This window comes from Acromyrmex echinatior, chromosome 14 (assembly GCF_024713525.1).
Source record: "Acromyrmex echinatior isolate Ae372 chromosome 14, ASM2471352v2, whole genome shotgun sequence".
Taxonomy (NCBI): domain Eukaryota; kingdom Metazoa; phylum Arthropoda; class Insecta; order Hymenoptera; family Formicidae; genus Acromyrmex; species Acromyrmex echinatior.
Window position 1 is genome coordinate 8388877 of NC_141865.1, and position 25760 is coordinate 8414636.

The 25760-nt window shown below is 36.3% G+C and overlaps 1 protein-coding gene and 1 long non-coding RNA gene across 3 annotated transcripts in view; one reads left to right on the forward strand and one right to left on the reverse strand.

Annotated features, from left to right (window-relative positions):
* Positions 1-25760, forward strand: part of dnr1 (E3 ubiquitin-protein ligase defense repressor 1) — a 162291-nt gene that overhangs the window by 50952 nt on the left and 85579 nt on the right. The gene's annotated exons all lie outside the window — the stretch shown is intronic.
* LOC105148827 (uncharacterized) lies at positions 4300-23256 on the reverse strand. Its single transcript, XR_015547505.1, has 2 exons — positions 10851-23256; positions 4300-4367 (listed from the first exon to the last, which is right to left on the reverse strand). It is a non-coding gene; the product is annotated as an uncharacterized LOC105148827 (long non-coding RNA).

Genomic DNA, 25760 nt, shown 5'->3' on the forward strand with positions numbered 1-25760 from the left:
GAATAGCTTCATCTCAATGGCTTTCTTCAATATATGCAACTTTTTAATTTTAACTTTATACTAATTTGACTCTTATTGCCCTGTTGATACATTAATTCTGTTAACATAAGAAAATTATTTATTCGGTGAATCCTAATAGGACTTATTCTTTGCTTACTTCAAGATATTTTTTCTTTCGGTAGTTTAGTTTTCGCTTCTTTTTTAACTTGTTTAACAAACAGCAATGGGGACCACTTTACTCTTTAGTTGTATCGTTTCATCGCGAACAACGATGGTGGACAGTTAAGGTTAATAGCGAAAACGCGCATAACGCTTACAACACGACACGACACGACACGACATGGCGGCGTTCAGCCGCATCGTAAACTGCATTTTCGGTCTAGCTGTATGCATGAATGCAGCCTCTGCCTATCGTTCTACACCAAATTTCGTGTCCGTTATGCCCGTTACGACCGTATCGACCGTGTCGTCGCGGCTTAACAATAATCGGTTTTTGAATCTCGGTAACACACGTGTTACAACCGAGCAGCCCTTCCCCTTCTCTTCCGAAGGGAAAATCTAATCGCTTCCGAGAGCACGCGATTCAATCGCCGGCTTTCAATCCAGGTCGGATCTGTAGCGGAGCACCAATATGATGCTCGGATATAACCGCGTGCTCTCTTATTGATGAAAAAATAAAATTTCCATTCCTGGACATCGCGCCAAATTGGATTTGCAATCTCGCGATATCGTGCGGCGTAAAATATTATGGACTTACAGATTATGTAACGGAGTTTCTTGTTTATTTGAAACATCAACGTTTAATAGATCCAACTGATTTAATAGGGCTTTAACCCGATTTTATCATGTTTAATAAAATTGAAATATAGCATATCGTTGATGGACTGACAATAACGCGCATGAAAAATATGTTCGATAAATAAATACGAATATAATACAGAAAAATCGGGGATTTTATTTCTGTTTTATCAAGAATTCGCATTTGAAAGATATTGCAAAATATTACATTGTGATGCTTATAACAATTCATGGAATGTTGAACTTTTTTCGAGAATTAACGAATTAGAAATGACAAATTAGTAAAATTGTTCGAGAGTCTATCACTTTGATTAAATCTTGTGCACTTGCAGCCTATTTTAGGAAATGAGGCTTTTCCTCCTTCGTTGATCGAAAGAAGAATCCTTAAAGAATTGTTCGTCTCGAGATAGATAAGTGTTCCGAACTTCTCAGTACTGGAAACTAAGTTTAATGTTACAGTTGGGAATTGAAAGTTCTTAATGGACTTCTGTTGAATGAGTTTAAATGCGATTTCGGGGTCGACGATCGAAAATGCACCCGAATATTCACCGCGAAGCGGTTGATCGAATCGTCACCTGCATGCCACGGCAATATCTACGGTGGATACATACCATTGACCGCTTGCTATGCGCCCATTTTAACTGTATTTCAACGGGAATTATCAATCACCGCGATTAATTGATAAGTTAACCTAATTAAGAGAATAATGGCCAACGAATTTGAAAACGATTATTGCGTTACATTTTCAATTATCACGCGGGCAGCGATTATTGTAAATCATTTTGCCATTTGAGTATTATTTGGAATCGATTTTTTTTTAATACAGGTATAGTAATATCGGTGAGCACTGACTAAGTGGTGCTGTAATGTAAATGGTGCATATTATATATATGGCAATGGTATCTTTGAATATTTTTCACTAATTGATTGGCACATGAACATTATAATCATTTGATTTGAAACGAATCGGCTAATAATTATTTTTACAATTATCATCAATATCTCAATGTCTTTATATGTCGATTAAACAGCCAAGTGGTTTACGAAACCACCGACCATAACTCGTTGTGCGCTTTAGATAAGTACATTTACATTGCAACAATATTTATAGTCGTTCTGCTGATAACTGGCTGTGCCAGTGCTCTGCAAATATCGAATATAAATGGATTGGATTGTTAAAGTTTCACTTACAGAATTTCCAGATAAATATCGTCACATGTTTCATAATAGAGAGAAAGAGAGGGAGAAAGTTTATTCAATAATTATATATTTTTTAAGTCATGATATTGACATTTTAGATAATAGCAATAATATTTACTAATAATAGTTTCGTAAAATTCGCGAAGAATCTCTCCCTTGTTTTGTATTAGAAAGCGTTTGCGACTCTGCAAAGCCACCGTTAGTGGAGTTCCATTGATACAGGAAATTACATTACATGAACAAACCGGAAATAACACGACGAAGCGACCCACTTGGTCGTACCGATGTAGCGCTTCCACAAGGAAGGAAATTCTGTCGATTCGCGATATTCGCGAGTATTCGCGTTTTATCGGTGTAAATCTGGGCGACAGGATATCTATGTACAAAACCGAAGAACTAGCGTCGCAATCGGTTGTAGATTTGTGAGAAAAAAATAGTGGTGTCGTTTAAATACAGAATTTCTTTAATTTTTTTAGTATTAAATGGTGCGTTCCATTAGGTGCTTACAGCGTTTATAAGCGTCACTTACCTTTGTTTAATATTCAATAAATAACAAGGAAATAATTTCAAGAAGTGTGAGTAACAAATGGAACGCAGCTATGATACTGCGATATTCTTTTACAAATAATAATTAATAGCATCTAAATTTATATAAGAAAATTACGCGTTTTGTTATTATGAGCTGTTCTTCAACTCGCGCTTCGTGTAACACATAATGTGGTTGTAATGTAGATCCCTTCTATTTTTCAGGTGAGTATGTCTACAGCCCGTACTTTTTAAGTCGCCCGTAGTGTGCATCCTGAGAATTCTTTCGTGAGCGCCATGGAAAAATTTTTCAAAAGGTGAGTCACGCGCGCATATACGACATACCTTCATCCTCCAGCGTATATCGTTGGCACGTACATCCGTTTACTAAATGCAAGCCGTTCTTATAAGAGATCGCTTTTATCTCGTGTCCTCCGAGAACGACTATTTAATTCGCGAACATTCGCGAAGTAAACCTCGCTAATTAGAATAGGAAATCCGCAACGAACAGTTTGTACAGAAGTCCATCGAGAAGATGGCTAAAGTTACGTTCGACAATATTTGGGATAACTTTGAAACTTTATATAATATTATGATAACAATAATATTTAATACAATTTTATACGGCATAGGTAACGAAGTGAATTTTCTATTTAATTTAAATAATTTAATTGGAATATAATTACAATGTTTCTCTACGGTTATATGAAAGAAAGTTTTTATTGAGATAGCTAAAAATTTAGCTAAATACAAATTTGGAAATAATTTCGTTTGGAACATTAAAATAATAATTTCCAGGACGCTTAAACTAGCCGCTAATAATGAATGTTAAAATTTTTTGTGGCATCATCAATGTTTAATCGTTTTACGTAGTTACGATTCGATGATGGAAAAACAAAATTATTTTTAGTTCTATATTTAGTTAAATTTTTACATACTTCATCAAAGCCATGTATGAATGTGTCACTAATATAGCGTCATCTCGTGTGAATGACTTAATTTAATATAATATTGAAATAATCTTTGTCGAAAATACCGGCAAACACCACGATTGTTCCTATTACTCGAAAATCCTACAAAAATACGAGGGTAGAATGGGAAGTAAGAAACGAGGAACTGTAGAACTGTGACTGACCGTAATGGCACGCCAACCCTAAAGAGATCTATCTATCTTAAAAAGGAAAGCGCATGAGGCAAGTCGACCGAGAAAATCGGTGTTCGCGTGGTCGCGACACGCCATTATCGAAGGGCTCAAGTGGCCTTCCATTCTTTCTTTCTTTTCCGGATTTATCGTTATCTTCCGTTGATAGCTTCTCTATCTGATCGCGTTGATCATGGGTCTATAGGTGCTAGAACTATCCTCGCAAGACAACGGGATATAAAACGTTCCGTATGGTGTAAAGCCTTTACAACGAGAACACTTCTAAGAACGAATTGTGCTCATTCTTCGGCGTTCGGACTGTTCGGCCGTTTATAGTAGAGATGTTTATTTGGAAATACCGAAGAAACTTCGTTAAATATTTGCACTTGCAAATGTACGTTCTACCGAAATAAACTCGCAAAAGAATTTTCGCAAATATTTTAGGAAGTTGAACAAGTATTTATTTCATTGATTATATTTATCTCTGATAAATTGAATGTCAGAAAAATGTTAATTAATTCTTCGGTTTTTTGTATTTTTTCGGTTTTGACGCTGTGCTTTTTTTTGATATTTTTTTTTCCAAGTTCAACGAGTTGCTCATCACGGATAGATGAATAAATATAAAACACGACAAATATTTTGTAAATATGATGAGTTTATTTAGCGCGAAGCTACAAACTGGAGTTCCAAACTGGGGCTTTTTCTGAAATACGTGAATAATAATTTACGAGATTTGAAAAGGCAATAAAATATATGCATAAAGTGTTAAAATAGTACCGATGATACAGTTTTGATAATCACGTGAACTTAAAGAGCACTTGCAGTAGAGAGATTTTAGAGAGGAAATTCTAGGTTTATGACCGGTGTCACTTCATTAGAGAGTCAAAGTTTCACGAAAACTGCATACGTGAAATTCCTTTCAGATATTTTAACGCGCGAAAACGTCATTCAGGTTCGTCTTAAAAGTTAACGATGCTGGGATTTTAAAAAAACATTTACGTTTTGCTAACTCGTCCTCTCTTTTTCAACTATCTTTTAACTACACATTTTAGCATTTATTTTGAAAATAACATACGTCAGACATTAAAGTTTATTTTACAAATTATTCTGTATGCTTCAAAGATTTACACGCTTTGTTTGTGTCCGTTTTATTTGTAAATTTTTTATTGATTAAACGCCAATCTCTCTCCTCTCTTTCTCAAACTTGTTAAAAAATAACCAATGACAAGTAAAGGAAAATCTTCGAAAAAGAGGAGAATGGACAAAGGTCGTAATGATCATTTCTTTTTTTCATTTAACCAGGAGGATGAAGATCGTCCGAAGCGCAATTACTTAGGTCAACCTCAAGTCGTACCCTTTTCAAACGATCTCTTCATTTAGACATACACTTTCTCTGCCTTTCCCTCGGGCACTTTTACGATGAAAAATATACCGAGATGAAACACCAGAAGAGGACATTTTTAGTTTACTCATGACGTGTTTAGCCTACACGATCAACGCGAAGATACAGCAAAATTCTGCCGTTATCCAAAATATAGAATATTTTCAACCACGAAAATATTTATAAATATTTTCCATCCCCAGTCAATCGCGTTATTTTTTATACGTTGCGAACAGAAATTTTCAAATACGATTTTGCTTTATATCGCAACGAATTGTCCAAGTATTACAATCGAAAATCAAAAACGCATGCTTGCAAAACCGTAAATTGTCGTAGATGCCGTGCACATGCTGCATCATGCATATAGCTCTTCAGGAATCTTCTCGAGCGTGATGCTGCGTCTCATGGATACGGCAAGACGCGCGGCGGCGCGGCGGAGAGAAAATCAAATGGTGGAAACATTCCAGCGGTTGAGAGCGAAATGTAATTCCACGGAGATCATGTTCGCGGCGTTTACAGGGACATGTATTCGCCCTGAGGAAGATGCTGAACTACCGCGTCCCAACGCGGTAACTGAGATTCTATTTCGAGGGCTTCGCTTCTCTCTCTCTCTCTCTCTCTCTCTCCATCTCCTCGCGTTTCTTGATTAAAAGTGCCGGCTGAGGAAAATTGCAGGCAGCGTCAGGTCCCGTCCTCTCTGACGTCGTAACGCGACTGTTTGTTCATTTTATCAGATCTTCACGAAAACGTACTTTTGCTTCACTCGTGATAAGACAGAAGCCTTATTAGCGTCATATTCTCGGTAAAATATATATATATATTTTTTTTTCCAGCTGCGATTTTTAGCTACTGTTCTAACAGCACATGACATATAATTTGCCGGAATTCGCCGGAAAAGCGGAGGTTTCAAAATATTTAGCGTACTCCTGGGAGTCGGAGGCGAAAGTAAATAGAATTATAAGATTATATTGTACTTTCACATACGTGTTACTAAGAACACTAGAGGGAAAACGGTGTTGATTGAGCGCTTTATAACGCGAGAAGTATTAACTATTTCAAGCGCGTACGCTCGGGTGAATAGCACCCAGCCGTCTATTTCAGCGCACAGATCTCGATTTGACGATGACGAGGAACTGGTGAGGAAGAGCCAGGAGGTGTCATGGCTATGAATACATTCGTACCACGCGTTCAGAGCGTGCCGCAACAGAAGAAACCACGTGGTCCGCCAGCTGTTCTCATTGCGTGTACATTCACCTATTACGCGAACGCGAGAAATTTTCTGCGGATCACAGCCAAATCACGTGCACTTTATTCAGCACGCGAGAACGTCGCAGAGAATTGTTAAATTAGACAGAACCGCAATTAAATTATTCTACGGAGAATTATACGGGGAATACCGCAGTAAATAGCCGCGAGCGACGATGTCTTGTTATCCACGTAACACGTCAGAGGAGTCTGGATTTCAACTTCATTAATTATTCATTTTATTTGAAGTGATGTGAACCTTGTCCGCAATCATTCATTTATTTATCTATTTGACTGTTCTCTTTGAATTCATATTGACATTCTAGCATTCGGATTTCATTTTGAATGTTCTAAAAATGTTGATGATCTAACAAAATTATTTTTAAATCTGTAGCTAAATTTTTGAATACGAGTAAAATCGTTTCCTCCGTATATGTCTACGACTTTTTTTAAGTTTTTGCTTCTAGATTAGTATTTTTAAATTATGAAGAATTTTTGTGCTAATGCGTACTTTTATCGCGCATATTTAGCATAATTTATCTTTATCGCACGTTATCCGCTCCGAATATATTTTCAAATGCCTGAATATACTTCACTCGAGCATGCAAATTTGTGCCGCAGCTGCGTATGGAAGTTGGTAGAAACACGGCTCAGATGATATATTATAGACTACAGAAAAATTGCTGAGAGTTTACTTGCGATCGTAACATTCTCTCGAAAATCCTTCCGTCGTATAAACAACACGGAAAATCGTATGACAACATATTTTGCGGTCGCGAGTCGTACTCTGTATCTGAAAACGTTCTACGCCTCGGTACAAGGCGCGCAATAATTTCTCTGTAAATGGGCGTAACGGCTGATAATATCTTCAAGTGTGGCTGTAAATCATAGCGAAAGTCGAGAACGTGAAGTAAATGGAAACTATCTTATCCCGTTATCAATTTTCGGGCCGTCAGCCGCATTTCTGTTACTGAGATTCGCTCGCTCCTATCGATTATCTTCCACAATTCTCTCGCAGTTATTCCCGACGATTCGTTCGAGAAACGACAGATTGTGGTTCTAATTATTTATCAAAAGAATATTAATGCAATCGTCTTGAGCATTTTATCGTGAAGTTGATTATATCTACGGTTTAATTACAGTTTGCTTGTGAGTTTACGCGATTTTTACGCGATTAAACAGAGTGTAAATAATGATTTCTGTTAATGTATTATATTTTGCAAACTTTCCCAATAATAGTAATCAATTTCCGTTTCTCTTAAGCGTACGCGTGAGTAAATATTTCTCGACGCGAGTTAGTCGAGAGATTTCAATTTCCTCGCGAAATACTCCCATTACACGCCGAATAGGCTCTTGTGCGAAGAGTGTAAACACCTATATAAGACAACGAAAAGGAGATGCAGCCACGATTTCTGCAATATTACAGAGTTCCTCTGATCTACCTTCCGAGCTTATACTTGGCAATCGCAGTGAAATGCGAGAAGGAATTGAGGATCGACGCGAGTAAGGGCGTCGAGGGAAAAGGCAGAGAAGATAGAAGGAGAACAAGCAAGATACTACGGCAATAGAACAGAGCATCTGCACGGACGAACGACTCTCGGATACGAATCAGCTCAAGACGATTAAGAACCTGAAAGGGTAAGAGGAAGAGAGAAGGATGGCGACCAGCAGATTGAGTAGGTGGCCCTGATCGAGATCGGAGTTGCTTTAGGTCGGAATCACCGTTGCTCCGGGTCGTTGACTCTAACTACTGCGATTACTATTAAAGTCTGATTTATCGTTGCTTTTAATCGTTCGCTTATTTCCATTTAGTTTTTCTGTTCATCCATTTATTCCGTATGTCGTACAACGTTATTAATAATCATAACGTGTGGTACATTTTTCCATTTATTATATATATTATATAATTGCACGGCAATTAATTGTAATTGTACGTTTTATCTTTTAAATTATTATATGTTTTATTTGTTAATCTTATTGCTCCGTAAAGACTCGCCTCTACTCTGAAGTTCGTGTCGATGAAGATCGTGCCGATCAGTTTCAGTAGATAAGTCTTAACGAAACTCTGACGTACTATAACTTCGATGTATCGTAATTCTGTATTGAGAAGGTGGCTATGTTGGCTATCGAAGATCGGACCGGTACATACACTTTAGCCGCTATTCAATTTCTTACGCTCGAGTTTCTTGAGATCTCTCACATCTCCTCCAGCCCGAAACTTTTCAGACACGTGCCCGGGATCTGGGATGCTGCACGTTCTCTCAGCGTGGAGTGCTCATTTTTCTTCGTCTTCGATCTAGCAGCATCGAGTCCCGTTTGATGCCTAGAATCGAATGGCAGATGTCTTTTCGAATTCTCCTTCGAGAGCGTCTCAGGTTGCCTGTGACTTTCTCACGCCGTATTTTATGTCATTCGCCATTAACCGCGTTACTCCTTCTGTCTCGGTTGGTTACACATATCGCGCAGTGTCACGATGTGAAATTTAGTATCGCAAAAGAATTGACAGCTCGTTTGGAATTGAATAACGAGAGTGTAGCAGCTACGTTCTTAGTTTGTCGATAGATTTTTGTACATCTGACGTAACTGACAAAAAATAAAGTAATGTCCGTGTTTATATATACAATATATAAATAGACATTATTTTTTTGTCAGTCTATCGACAAACTAAGAATGTAGCTGCTACACTCTCGTTATTCAATTCCAAACGAGCTGTCAATTTTTTTGTGAAAGGGTAACATAGAAAAATATATAAATATATAAATATATAATACATATTCAAATATATAAAGAATAATAATTATTTATAGGCAATAAAAACATTTTGAAATATAAATTAATTGATAAATTGTTTCATTAATAAACTAAAAAAAAAATGAAAATAAAAGTATAATTCAGCATGTAATTTGTAATCAGCTATGACAATATTTTAATTCTACAACGACTCTCCAATTAGCCAAGATATTCCCATAATGTTTAATAATGACTTAACAAAAATGAATCTGAAGATGATTTAAATATGATAATTTACGTTGAAAGGTATATTGTAATATACAAGTGATATTTTTATCAATTTCGGGTGACAAAGTCCAGGAAATTCGAGATTTTATTCTCTGTTTCAGCTTCGAGTTTTTGACATATGAAGCTGGCGAGATGATGACACCAGCGAACGTTAGTTACCACAGAATGTTTTCGAAGTGTAATCAGCCGTGTTGGGTGAAAGTAGTCGGTTGGTTGGCCTATATGTGTGCAGAATCTTACTCGTGGGAGGCAACTTAAAGTGCACTTTGGACTTTAGTGATGGCTCTTTCCAATCTGTCGTATTACGTCATTTCGATTTTCTCTTTCGCGAAAAAATATACACAAGATTCAGAGTTAGAATGTCGAAGAGGCATTTAATCTTTTAGTTGAGTAAGGATGGCTTCTCTCAACCTTTATCAATCGTTATTTATTTTCCTAATTTCTGTGAATTTAGATAATATACAAAATAAAAGAAATTATACAAAAACTGATTCGCGGTTTTCAAATCTTTTTGAATAATTTTTTTAATAATCTATGATTATTTCGCCACAAGATATATAAATGTGTACCGGAATATATTCAGCAAAATTTAATTTTGTTTGCATTGTGAGTGCGTTTGATATTTTCGTTTGAGTTTAAATGAACAAAACGAATTCACGGTTTAACGTAGTAACGCTACAGCGATTGTAAAATTATTTGTTTCTCTTGTGCCTGCACATTCTCCCGCTTCCCCTCACTCCGTTTATTAAAGACGTAAATCAGATTTAGTCGTTCCTCGAAAGCGGATATTATACTCAGGAATGTAGCATATCCTTTATATCCGACACCAAGCCTCAAATCTTGCGGTGGAGGCAATGTTGAGTCTGCTATCGACTGAATGCGAAATATGCTTCGTTGCACAAACGCCTCCCAATCTCGCTGTCGTTTACTGCGGAATCTTCATTTGACCAAGGAAACAACATACGGAATTGTAGAGAAGGAGGGAGAGGAGAGAGAGAGAGAGAGAGAGAGATATTTTATCGAAAAGAAATTTTCTTTGATATCAAAGGATAATACTACCTAAAATATTTTATAACAATTAGTATCGCAATTGTCATGACTAATGCGTTGCAGCTTAAATTAATTTAAAATAAATTTCTAACATACACGACACGATCAATAACCGATAGCATCTAAGCTTTAAATGTTAGAAATGATATCGAAAATGATAGAATTTATCTAATTACTCACAATATAAATATTAATAGATGTGATTTACATCTCAAGCTATTAGCTACGTATTACGCGAGAGCCTGATTCCATCTTAAATGCTAATTTTTCCAAGCGTTATAACAAAGATTTTTTTTGACAAAGATTTTTTTCTCTTAAAAAGTAAAGTATTTCAGAGGGAGATGTGTCAATTAAGATAGAAAATGGGAGCGCGTTAGTCAAGGGCTAATTATCAAGTTACAAAGCCGTAAGTTCAAAGCCAGAGCCATTTTCGAACTCTTGAGCGAAGATTCCTTACGGCCCTATAGATTCTGATGTCGCAAAGCAGCTAACCTTTAGAACGAGACGAAGCATCATCCTGGGACGTAGAGGAGATACGATATCATCTTGTGGAGGAGAAGGAAGAGGGAGCATCGTATGTCCTATCTGTACCCCCCAGCGGGCGACATCCTCTCAATGGCTTTGTCTAGTCTAACTCGCCCTGGGGGGCTCCCTTGCAAGATCAGACCCGCTGTGTTGTAAACGGCCCGTAGTTACACGCAGTCTCCTTACAGTCGGCTTACAGTGCGTCGTCATCCTTACTATCTCTCATCAAAGGAACGCAGCGTATTCCGTTCTTCGCGCACTTCGCTGATTAACAGAATACGTCGTTTCAAGAGAAGCTCATTATAAATACAAGTATTACAAAGTTAGTTCTTCTGACTTGTAGCGCGACCGTTGCTTATCTCTCCCGAGTTTACTCTGCCTGATAATTAATGCCGCAAATCGATGAGAGAGAAAAGTGTGTCACATTTTTGCGAGAATTAATACTCATTACTCATCCGTAATAAAAATTTTTAACTGTTTTAAATTTCGTCACTAGCAGAGAGAAATGCGTAGATCCAAAAAACTTTGCACGTCAATTTCGCGATATTGATGCAATATCGCGAGGCAGTTTATTTGATATTCGCGCTACGTGACAGAGCACAGGACATTTTGATCTTCGTCATGTCCTGCTCGATGGAGCGATGCGGTAACATATCGACACGTGCAATCGCTTGCATGCATCAAGTCACGTGCGACTGATACGTTATATCTATCTCTACCTTACGCTCACAGACACTATCTTCCTCTTCCACCTACGTCCGAATGCTCCTACATGCTCCCGACAACCCAATTATTCGACGCTTATACCACAAACACACATGATACCGTAGACAAAGCCACTGGAACGTGTTAAATGGGACTAATGTGCTTACGTATGTCCTGTTTCGACCGACCGTTCTCGCGCAATCGAGTGGAATCTGTGCCAAAACGATCATCTGATATTGCGACAGAATTCAAGCGAGTAAATTTAAATAATGGAAAAATATACGAGATACTTCAAATTACCATTATTTTAATCATTTTCCAATTTCGCTCTAAAATAAATTACTAATTAATTATAATATTACGTCATAATTAAAATAATAATAACGTTAAATATGCGCACATAGGAAACTTTTCATGTTTTATATATATATATATATATAAATTGTATGATACGTGTCTTAATTAATTAATAATTTCAATCTACAAAATAAAATTAATTTTCTTTTTTGTGAGAGTTTATTAAGTAAAGTTAAATATTAAACGTGGACTTTTATTTTGCGGCTTTTACTATTGGGTATTAAAATATGAGTGATTTAATTGATCGTGAAATTCGCAGAATCTCGAATGTGCTTTTATCCGTAACTTTAAACTCTGCTGCCAATAGGGTTTTAAAAGAATTTTTTTTTTTTTAAAGACTGTTCCAACAAAGAACATCTGGACTCGTTTGTTCTGTCGTCGTTAGCGAGTTAAACCGACGAGTTTATGTGGTGATGTCTGGATGCATGGATTCGCTCGGGATGGCTGTTAGCGGTGAACGATAACACGATTACGTCTGCCGTAGTCCCGAAGTGACCGGTATAGATCAACCGCTACCTCATCTCGTACACGTAGTGCAAAATTCGTGGGTGCATCGTCGTCTAGTAGTGGCGATATGTTCTCGGCAACTCGGGAATCAGGAGAGTACCTCGAAAACTACTTGGAAACTATCATTAGCTGAACGCGGAGATTATTCGTCGTTCTTGGTCAACCGCGGTAAAGCGAGAAACTGCAAGATATCCGCCGACTATATCGGCATATAGCGTTTCCATGTATGGGCTGATAGCCAGAAATACCATTATTTCGATTGCCAAAGCAGTCACCAGCAGTGTTTTTCTAATGTTTTTTTATTTCACTCTTTCATAAATTAATCATCGATTGACGTCAGTTTTTTTGCGTCAACGTTGTTATTTTAGACTCGTGAATGGACGTTATTTAACTTGCAGATTTTTGATTTTCATAATAACAGAACAATTAGTTTTATTTATTATTGATTAAATTGAAAAATACTTTTATCATGAAAATAACAATTTATAAAATAACATACACTAATTTAATAGTGATTTGAATTCATCGTGATTTAATTATTGTTAACTTGTTTTATGTAGTTACATCGGTAAATTGGTTGAATAAAAAAATATGCAAAGGTACGCGATTCTTATTCCAATTACTTACGTATTGCCTTGAAATCTTTATTAACAGTAAGGTAATTTGCGATACGCAACTTTCAATGAGGATATTAAACTCAAGGGGTTTAACTTGTGCGATAGGTTCTCAATATTAACGTCGCATTAACGACGAAACAATGCAATCCATTACCTCGTCATCGACCACGACAAAGTGCGCGACGTTACATTATATTACGTCGTAGAGAAAGTTCGTAGAGCACACAATAGCACTTCTTGGCAAGTGTAATTACATAAATTAAGTTTAATCAGCACGTCGCGCGGTACTGCGACGCCCGTGAGACTAATTTCGTTTGCAACCCCGAATCGGTGCCGGGGTCGAGCCGGTACTTCCTCCAATCTCCATTGTCGTCGATTGTTTAATTACCAACAATGTCTAATTCTGATTTATCGCTAGTATCGCGAGGCCGAATTGAAATGAGCGCCATTGTTTCGATTTGCTCTCTATCCGGTTAATTTGACATCGCTACCGAAAATTCGCTATCCTATATTTACACTTCTCGAAGCACGATATAAATTTAATATTCATTTTAATTGTGTCAAATCATTTAACATGGATTATTGATAAATTGGGAATAATTTTGTTTTACGCATAAAAGAATGATAATAGAGCTTTACATAAAAGATGAATATATTGGAAGCATGATATCTTTTAATATTATATAAACTGTTTTTAATTAATAACAATTTTGCAAGGATTTTATGGAAAAGGCAAATATAGAAATACATTAATAAGGCGCTTTTGATGCATTATTATGAATGATGTATCAAAAATTGCCTCACTAATGTGATTGTAGAGAAAACAATATACATACAATAGAATGCAATTTTGTTTGATTGTTTATACGATTCCAAATAACAATACCGAGATATCGATTCTGTAATTTCTGAGTGAAACTTGGTGTGATTTAGCTTGCATCGCATCCTCGAATTAATGGCACATTAATTAGAATATCAATCTCATTGAATGTGCAATTATGACTTCCTTTAATTTTCGTGTATCGAGGAAAAATTGAAACGATATTCTTTCCATTTCGCAGTAAGAATCACATCCAAAGTTTTCACTTTTACGCTATTCCACTGTTATGCATTACGGTACCGTATATGACTTTGGAAAAGAATATGTTCAACGCGTCACATCCAGAGACGTCTGGACGTGATGTGTTAAAAATTACCAAGAACTATACAAGTTTTATGCTGCCATGTTTTTGGACGCGTGCTTCTCATTACCGAAATTTATTTAAATATTTTCGAGTTCTCAAATATTCAAACAGACGTATATTCTAGCATTAATAGCTGTTACATTTCGAGGCGCAATGCGTTTCTCGACGCTTTGCGGAAAGGACGTAGTTATCGTGAAGGGATTGCCTCGGATGGGAGTGACGATAGCCATTTCGTGGTGAGCCACTCGTCGGAGAATAGTCGACTCTGATTAACGACACCACAAAATTGCCGGGCTATCCAGAGTTACGTTCACTCAAGCTATAAAAATCCAGCGCATACTCCCCGTCTGCTTAGTAATCTTTTATTCTTCTTTCGCTTTTCGGATCTTCATATAAAGAATAGTCGCTGTCAGTGAGAAAGCTTCGCCGAACAATAACGTTTTTTGGACATTAATTATAAAGATTATTAAGAGAAAATTTTAAATTTTATCTATTATTAAAGCAAATTCTTTGAAACAAAGTATTTATTTAATATGATTTATCTTTATAGAATTCTTTTACTTTTTCTTCCGTGAAATTTCTGTTATAGGATAGATTCTTTGTATAAGAGATAGCCATTATACTCAATGGAAAAATATTTCCGAGATACAATTACGTTGTACGAATAATTTATTCGTTTTTATTCTTTTTTTAATCAATTATCTTTTATTATACAATATTTCTCAATAGAAATATGGCAAAACATAATTATTATCGTAATAATAAACGATTAATAAACAAAATGCAGAAAGTTGCGTTCATTGAATACTATTTTTAACAAAAATGTTTTCATAATTTCTCACGTATGAATATTTAACGATATTAATAGCTAATTCGATTAAATGAATGATTTAAATAATACATATGCTCTAACATTGTCCAGAAAAATATGTCATAACCATGTCATAAACATGTGTTTATATTTTATTATTATTTCAAATATTTAAAATTTTGCAATGAAAAATATATAAAATACATTTTATAAGATATTTTAAGGTAAATAAAATAAAATGCTTTTTAAAAGCATTTAATAAATATATTAAATTATTATGCGAAAATATGCGTTATAAATCGATCCACTATTACATTTTTTATTGCTGCAAATTTGATCTACATTTAGACAAATTAATTTAAAAAATAATAATTTCGAAAATTTTTAGAATAGTTTTATATATATATACTCACACATACACACACATTACTTTGCATTTTTATTTTAATTAATTATCATGCAAATATCTCTCGAAATAGATATTTTCTAATTTAATTATTTTGCATTATTATTATTATACATCATATTATTTCAATATTGTTAATAATTCCTTGAGAAGAAAAATTAGTATATCGGATAATAGGATTAATTATTATGATGAAGAACATGTATGAATAACCATATCATCTTATAAGCGATTATCTCTCTAACGGTGAAATAGAATACATTTTTGAAATATTATACTCTACCACGGCATTACATGGAAAATAGAACACGAGCCCCTTTATCCGTTAATTCAAGCGGCCTTTAATTAGCGGGAAAGCTTAATGGTATTTTTATTCAATCGCAAAATGGAGAATTCCAAGCGTGTTCTATGTTACACTGTCAGTAGCATCGAAATGCCATTCTTGGCAAAGTTTCAAAGCCGTCATATATACACACGTCGCTCGTTTTGTAACAAATATATTTTATTTGGACAATGCGCTGACCTTCAAAAGAGTTCTTGGCGCTGCACTTAAATGTCAAGATTTTTATCCCTCGTAATATTAAATTGTGAATTGGAGCGACGCGAATGCATGTTTTCCAAAACGAGCGAGATTTACAACAGATAATTACGAATCTTGTCGCGATTTTGTTACCCAACTTCAAGGACCACGTTCTCCCGTATTGACAAGCGCCATCTCATCGGTAGTGACGAAGATCGAGATATCGGTTTGCGAAAGTGAAGATTGGATGGGGTAAAGGAAAAGAACAGACGGAAAGTAGAGCGAAGTTACATCCATCTTATCTGTCGATTCGTTGCCAAATGAATTCGCGACGCAATCCAATCGATCGATTAATCTTCTCGCGATGAATACCACCTTTCCCGATTCGCCTAACCATTCTTCTGAGAATTTCAAACGTCACGAAACGCGACTCTACCGATCGCCTGACGTATAGCGTCCACATGGTGTTTTAATCTACGTAATGGAGCCACGTCGATAACTGTGGTGTGGTCAGCGCAAACGTACGCGATAAATGCATATGTCGCAAATGGGTAACATTATACATAATATGCGTTTGCGTTACTTTCGTGGTTACCGCAACGAGAGAGCAGTTAATAAACGAGAGCGTCGCAAAACTGCACGCACGGTTTCGATTCTTCGTGGTACAATTTTTCTCGTGTTAAATTAATTATGTAGCTATTGTCGTCTCCTCTCTAAGTATCGTACAAATTATAAACTGAATTTTATCAGACGTACACTCAGAGAAAAGGTTGCTTCGATTTAAAGAAATTTTCTATACGGTTAAAGAAAAAATTTTTTTGATTTAAACATTTTTTTTTTAATCAAATAAAATTTGTTTCATTCAAAGAAATTATGTTCAAATCCAAGAAACGACGTTCAAATCATGATTTCTTTAAATCAAACAAATTTTATTTAATTTTTTAATCAAAGAAATTTTCTTTAAATCAAAGAAATTTTTTCACAAATCAAAGAAAATTTTTTTATCTGAATGTGCGTTGCACACTCGAATCTGGGACTAGGACGATATCTCGCAACAAAAAGGCGCTTCCGCGTGTGCAGTACTCCTGTCGAAGAACAAAGCGCGAAACGTGAGCAAGTTGAGACAAGTTGATATTATTTCAATTAAGTCGACGTAAGAATCACGAAGCGATCTTATTCGACCGACGAAATCAAGGCGTTAATTGTCACGGGAGGAATTAAGCAAGGCGTAATCGATCAGCGTAATTGGCCAATCACAATAGAGAAGGTAAATAATCTTACGTTCTCCATTGATTAGCTGATTCACTTACTGCTTATTTTCTTACATTTTTTCTGTGTTCCTGGCTTTACACGTGACGTAACATGGACGTAACGACAAAACCAAAGTTGCGCTCTCGCGAGTGCAAGAGTGACGCTAGGAATAAAACACCCCCCCCCCCTCCTTCCCTCGTCTTGTTGGAAAAAAAACAATCCCTGACGTACCGTTGGCGTTACAAGAACCGAGAAACGGGCGACCCCGACAGTTAAGCCGGCCTATGTGTTGCAGGTGAATTGCAAACTCGTTTTAAAGCCACGTGGATAAATCGGACGGACAGAATAGTTTAAATCGCGCTGGATTAACGCACTTCTTGTGCACCACGTAAACTTTACTTTCCCGTACTGTACGTTATGTCCGTCCCGAGACGAAAGTTCAATCAAGCTGTAACGTGATCGCGGACGGATTATGTCATTCAGCTCCGACTTATCGATTATCGTCCTGCTGCCTCTATTAACGTCGATCACTGCCATTGCCTTCATCGTGGCATTGGCTTCATTACAGCTGATCTTGCTCTTGTATCGTATGTCAATCATTTAGACGACTCTAGGCTATTGGTTTATTGATCACATGGGTCTTGTTACAGTTGAATAAATTTGTCTGTTTTTTTTTTATGCATTTTTAATGTACGCGATAATTACTATATGTTGTTATGAAATGCGTATTAAGCGGGAATTTCCTGTTATATTCATAATCTTTGCTTACTTATCGGATAATACATGCGAACGCATGATAGAATCTGCAAAATCGATTAATGCCGATGGAATGAATTTATTTCAATATAAATCGATAATTATACGTTGTTAATTAGATAGTGATTAGCGTTCAATGTGTACGACGTAAAAGTATGCTTGCTGGAGCCGGGATAATCCGAAAATAAATCCTGATTGCTTATTCGTGCAAAATTGATGTTTGTCAACGACTTATCGACGTGCGCGCAATTTCGGAAGCTCTCGCACGCTCTTAGCAATTTGCCGTGGCGTCGAGCACAGCTTCGAAAATTCGTGGATTTCGCGAAGTAGAGTAGATGACGTGCGATAGCTTGGCTCCGGCGGCTGGAAAGGAGCGGAAGGGGCAAAACTCTCAAGGCTCTACGTGACCAGGATATAACGCGACAGTTTTCGAACAAACTTGGTATCCGGCGGTATTACATAGTATTACAGTGCAAATATGCAATTCATTCGCCGCAACGGCGAAACTGCAGGTCGAACTTCCATTATTGAGCGCCGTTCTCCTCGTGCCAGCCACGAAACACTTTAGCTCGTGTTTAAATATGTAGCCAGCTTATTGTGGCATTCTGTTATTGAAACACTGATATACGTCATTAATGTCGGAGCTCGTCTATTCGATATAAAACATATTTTTTTTCGTCTTAAAATTTTCTCTTCACTCAATTGAAATTACGTTAACAAAAAACTGCGTTGCCATTTAATTTTTATACAATAATAAAGTAAACGTATCAATGCATCGATATAGTCTCTGAAATGTGCGCGATCAAAAATTAAAAAGTTTTTTTTCGATTACATTCCAAGTAAATAATAAAACTTTGTTGGTTTGACTTTAATAAGGTCGATCTTCTTTGAACGGAATTTTAATCTGATGCTCAACTACTAACAGTACTTTCACGAGATGCGAAGTACATTATCACTTTTAAATCGAACTTTAGTTAGCACGAAAACGTTTGGTTCATTAATTTTAACTTTTCCAACAGCTGTTCAATTGTGATCTCAACTGTCAGCTTCGCATGTATATACCATACGCTTCTCAACGTAATTTGAGCCCTAAGCGCAGGTGCGATAACAGTATATTCCGTTCTAATCAACGTACGAAGTTACATTGTCGTTAGTTGTCGTAGCTTTGTCATCGTTACATGCCTCAACGTGTCTGCGCGCGATTATCGAGCATATTCATATAATATACATCCGGCCAACCTCTCTCGACGTCGGCTAATTCAATTTTCAAACGCGCACGCAAATATTCATTGTTTGCGCACGCGGGGAAGAAAGTTCATTCATGTATTGTGTCTGGCATTGCTATTGATATCCGTTGGCGCTTGTCCAAATTCGGTGGTCGGCACGGTTAACAAACGGTTTTGTTCAGCGATAATCACGGCGACCAGTCTCTGAACATTCGCGGTGCTTTATCAGCAGCGTACACACCCTGCATGCGAAAGCCATCATCGATGTAATGCACAATATCACCAATAAATCTTGACCTAACACAGGAAGGTTGGAAATTTACAAAACCTGCTGCGAAAAAGAATAAATACGTTTATCTTTTACTAATTTAACTGATTTTAATCTACACCTTTTTAATATGTTAATTATTTTAGACAAATTATATTTTATATATCTATATTATATTTTAACTATTTCAAATTGTAGATAAATTCCACAGCTTTAACATATCCATGCAAATTTAATCCTTTCGTTGACATGCGAAACTTTTAGCCTTTATCCGCAATCTGGGTCTTTGAACTTTATTGCAGATTACTTTTCCGAATTGTAAAATGTTAAAATTAAAAAAAACATTTTTTCATACATTTATGAAAATTTTAACAATGAACTTTTGCCACAATAGAAGTCGGATTTTTTTTGCTTAATTTTTATAAATTTAAATTTATCACAATTCACAATAAAAAATCGACTGTGCCTTTAAAGTCCAATATTGTTGGCGGAAGATTAAAAAACACATTTAGTAATAACGGGCGCATCCATTAGAGAAATGTTTGACGCGAAGATGGTGGGAAGCAGCAGCAATCGTGGCATTAACGATGCCAATTAAACGACGTGTAATAAACGGTAACGACTTCTCTATAGCGCGTGTCGGAACGCAGGGAGTGCGGTGACATGGCGTATGGAGTATTATTTATGGACGACCGCTCCGGAGTGACGTGCACTGTCGGTGGAAATTCGAAAAGCCTCTTTCGCGAGATACGGGTTCGCGTGCTCGCAATGACGAATGCACTGGTAACCATTCGGCTGCCGCGCAAATGCAGCCAATCGGAAGGGATTGCTAGCTCGTTGCATTCGCGAAGTGGAGAAAACTCGGGCGTGCGTGATGCAGTGCGCATCCTACGAACCGTTAACTCGCGCTCTACCGCCTCTAACGATTTCGCTCCTGGGCTCTTGTATTTCGTAACCGTGCAAAAATAACCCAGACACAATGCCTAGTCGTCGCTCGGTTTTTAGAGGTTTTACTTTCCTTGTTGGCACCTTTGTTCCCCTGCAATTAGCGCAATAATAGCTCAACTTTTTATCATAATGCACTTTGTACGAAATATAAACGATCTCATCTTTTATTCAATGGTTTCTTGCATGCAATCGATCGTCCCAGTTCGTTAAAAAATTGTTTATCTTTACACGATGATGTAAATCGTTTTCAAGTAATCTATTATCGCTAAATAATTTTCTTCGACGACTGATACGTTGCATTAAACAGTTTTTTCTTTTTCGATTTTTTTTTTAATTCTCTTTATATATTTATTTTGCCATTTATCCAGAGTCGACTGCAATTGTCATTCCTTTTAAACGGTATTTTTCAATTTTTCATGATTGCGACGGAATTGTTAATTACCCTCTGTTTTGTGCAAACTCATTGTTTCTCAAATGAAGATAAAACTGTATTTTTTGCATGTGCACTCGGGTGTTAAATTAATAAAACTCGACATTGTAGATAACGAAGAGTCCCGTTATTTTTCTTCGTCTCATGATATATAACGTACTGCAATAATTTATATTGATTTGTTGCATTTCCTATTTCTAACGAATGGTCTCGCAGCATGAAGCTTAACGCGAATTATCAACATCATTTTTTTCAAATCATTTTTACTAAGCTCAAGATTAAAGATCAGTTTCTCGTATGTGCTTGCAATAAAATGATTTCTCACCGGGATGAAAGTATTTCTTGTGAATTCATTTTCACTGGCTGTGATTTGTTTATTTCCATGACCGCGTGGAAAATTTTAGAAATGCTTGTCGTGATACAATGTTTACTGCCCGTGCCAGTTGCATATAGTTTCTTCTTGGCACGCCGCATCGCTGCTCCGCATTAGTTACTGGGATTTTACGTGAGTGTCTGGATTGTCGCGCTTTCTTACGGCATCATGAAATTTTATCTTTGCATTGAACTTTATTCACTCTTCTCTTTTTTGATTCATCTGCTCAATCTCGAATTTATTTTTTTTTTATCACTGTAATTTTTCACATTAATTTTTCCGTGGAAATATGATTTATTAAAATGAACTTTTACGTTGGAGAATTAAATAAAAATTATTTTCACGATGTGTTATTATTTATTACTGTTATTATATCGTATTAATTCGTCCGTATTATCTAATTGCGAAAATTTATATTATAAAGATGAAAAATTGTCTGCTTTAGAAATTATTACGTGCGTCGGATCTCATTGTATTTAAGTTTTTTATTGCAAAAAAAATTATTTTATGTTACTTATGTAATATTTGTCGTTAAAATTCTGTAAAATAATATACACTTTACTGGACAGTTGTGTCACAAACAACTTACGCTGAAAATACGATTATGGGATAAAATAGATAAATCGATAGCTTCTTACATTCACGTTGGGCGTTGCGTCGACGTAAGGCATTTTGCCATTTGAAACATTACTCTTTTTCGAAGAGAACAATTTAAAATATTTCTCACCTTTGACTTGAACTCGTTCGTGAGAGAAATTGAACAATGTCGTCGGATACTCGTGAAAATATTTATTACCATAATCCTTTTCTCGGGATCAAAAAGGCACGAAGGAGAATCGATTCGACAGTGGATCGAAGGACGTTGAATTTATTGAATTTCAAATGTAAAAATGGATGCCGAGTGTGAACGGACAATTTTCGAGATTTTCCATTTTCTAAGAGGAATTAGTCTTCAGGATTTAAAGGTCTAGATAATTAGAATTAGAGTTCTAGATAATCAGAGAAGTTATCGTAACACGACCAATATAATGGCTGCCGAATGGATAATTTTACACCAACAGCTATGTGAATTAGAATATTTTATTTACATATAACGATATATATGATACAAAAACCATTAATTTAAATTAACTATCATTTTTTTCATTGAATAAATATTTGTTTTCTGTAAGTAAATATTTACTTAGTACTAATCAAAGAAATATGTGTCAGATTTAGTAAATATTTTTCAATGTTAAGGGCGGATTTCAATCTGAAAACAACGCCATTTTTAATACTTTTCCTAGTATTTATTTCCTAGTATTATATACTGACATAAGTCAATCTTCACTTCTCTGATTATCTAGAACTCTAATAGACAAAATGAAAACTTAGAATCCCGAGTCGAAATTTTAGTCCTACATTGAATCTCTTTCAATCTCAATTAAACCTTATAAATCTGTTTTGATTCTTGAACAATCAAATAGGACCTCTTTTAATATTATAATATTTAATCAGAGAGCTTCTATTTAAAAAAACTTCTTTTGAACCTAAAAGTAGGAAATTTTCGATAACTGCCATTTACAGGCTCACTATAGGAGCTCAATTTATCGGATTAGAACCTATTATAAATCTCTAGAGACATATGTCCTAATTATAAATCTTTAGAGTTTACATACGTCTTAAAACTCTAAGATTCAAAGTAGGAGCAAAATTTCGACTCGGAATTCTGTTAAATGTACAAAATTCAGATCAAATGTAAATTTTACGGTAATCGCATTAACGTTATTAATCAGAACCGTTATTTTCTGTTAGATGACAAAAAAGGGAAATGTTTAAAAAATGCATGAGGATATATCTCTCCTATTCGTTTCGTGTCAGTATTTCAGAAAGTCTACTTAAGGTGAAATTTATGACAGGCCGCGTCATCCGCTCTGCATCGAAAATACCATATTTCGACGACACAGGAACCGACGGGAAGAAAGCACGTCCGGATTAATCGCGAGGCATAGAAAGACGAAGCGACAGCGATGATCGCCGTCAAAGTATTTATGAGACGAGAAGGAAATTCTTTCTGTGCCGGAGAGTGACTGGGCCGAGAGTAGCAGTGTCATGGCGCGGTGATTTGAATGAAAAAAAAAAAAAAAGGATCCGTGCGACAATAGCGGGAGAGAAAAGAGCCCTCGGGATGAATTCTCGACGTACCATTTTCTTGATTTCGTTTCCGGCCCTTGAACTCGAGCACGCTTTCTTGCGGATCCGGCAGCCGAACACGCGCGGAAGAAAAGATGCAATAGGTAGTCGAGCGAGGCGTTAATTTATTTAGATTTTCTCATGAAAAAAGGAGAAATGTGGTTTTCCTATTTTCGTGCGTTAAATTCGTGCGAAATGAAACGGCTTGGAGAAAAGAACGGCTGTACGAGACGGAACGAGTCTATCGATAAAGGAGATGTTCGCGTAACAAGCTTTTCTCTACGATGGACACGTTCGAATTTAAAATTTAGAACAACTTTATAATTTGAGTTTTAATAAAAATCAGGCCGGGATATTAACAACGACGGGGAAACGAATAGAAGTTTCTTAATTTTTCATCGTTCGCGAGAAGAGGAGATAAAGCGAGACGGTCTTATCCCGCGCTGAGAAATCTGCGGCGCAACGAAAAATGTGCTCGCTCAAGATAGAATGGATTTATTGGATGGCCCGCTTGAGGAGCAGCTTGCGTCGGACGGACAATCGCCTATAGTCACCGTGATACTTCGCTGGAAAATAGCTTCTCGTGCTGGAAGAGCGTTGTGCTGGAAAATTTTCATTGTGAAACATATATAACACGGACCGACGAAATTGGCGTACGATTATATTATAATCGTAATACAATGCTTTACGAAATACAATTATTCTGCTTTAATTGAACGAGATAAATACAAAATTATTTTTCTTTTTTTATCAAAATCACGTATCGAAAGATAATTACTCTTGCATTTATCTCCATTGCTATTATATTATTATACCTCTAATTTAATAATTACTCATGTTTAGTTGTGTAATACTTGCATAATTTTATATCAAGAATCTATAGATATACGGCGGTTTAAATCTCCTCCAAACTAGTTTTGACAAATTAATTAACAAATGTTAACGTTCCTTGAAACGTTATTGATCGAAGTCAAATCGATTTTCTCCGTTGAGTGCACCTTGAAGAGATTAAGAGCATTATCCCCATTGACTGACAATGCGCTTCGTTAATCTGCTTTTATTGTTCGCTCGAAGCATCTGACGTATTTCTCGGGAAAATCTGACGTTATACACGTGTTGGTTGGCGTACGCGTATGTGTGTGCGTATACGAGGTATTCGTCGACGGGGAAAATTTAATATTCCGAAATTACATCCGTTTGGCCGTGTGTTATATCGAGGACCGTAAATCGCGCGGCGGAGAACTTAATACGCCGCATAAATATCGGTCTAATAAATTTAATGAGTTTCGCGTACGCCCTTCTCACAAATTTTTCACCGCCGCGTTTACCACAAAAGGAGACAGCTTTTCCAATAACCAAAATATATTCAGGAAAGACATTAATATTGAAATATTTATATTGTCGAAATCGATAGTTCTTAAACAATAAAAGTGATCTTTATGTTACAAAATTATTCAATCATTCAAGCATTCGGTTTGCGATCGAAAACGTGTGATTTCCATTCTTCTTAATTGGCGTATTAAAGTTTAGCTCGTACTTCAGTCCGTTCGTAGAAACTGTTGCTTCACCTCGGTAGCTTGGCCTCAGTTCGCCTGCCCTTTTTTCCGTTGAATTGAGAGAAGAGCTTGAAATTCTTTTTCGGAACGACGAAGCTGCGCAACTAGACGATGGTAAAAGTGATTCCTACAGAAAAGTGATTCTCGTTAAAAGCCGTATTACATGAGCTTAATGAAAACTCTCTTCAATCTCTCTTTCTCGCAGGTAATATCTCGCTTGCGGCAAAAATTTTATTAGTCATATACGATATTTTTGAGAAAAACTTTAAAATCGAATTTTACTCTTTAAAAATAAAATATTTGTAGAACATTTATACGGAAAGGATTTTTATTGACTCGATGCTAGATGATTTTATATATTTATAGATAGATATTTAATAAAGTACGCTGTTGTTATTGCGATAGAAATTGGTTTCATAGCTCATAATTTTATCATTAATTACTTCGTCCTCCATTCCGTGCTAAGATTTAAGTAATCGAGGGCTGAAACTACTCCATCGAAATCGAGTGGAATTTCTCGCCCCAATTTAGGTTCTCCCCCGCTTCATTTATAGATACATATCTACACGTATATACATATGTACATGTACGTACGTATGTACTTACATGCACCTTTGCTGAAATACAGCGACCTGTTAAATTGGGCACATTCCGCGATGGTCGTTACCTCAAGCATAGTGAACGGAGTGGTGCGGGTTGCCTTGAAGGGAACCGTTAAAGGTTCAAGCCAAAACTTGCTCTTACACCTAACGTTTCTGACATATTTCACCGGCAAAAAGGCTTCTTAATT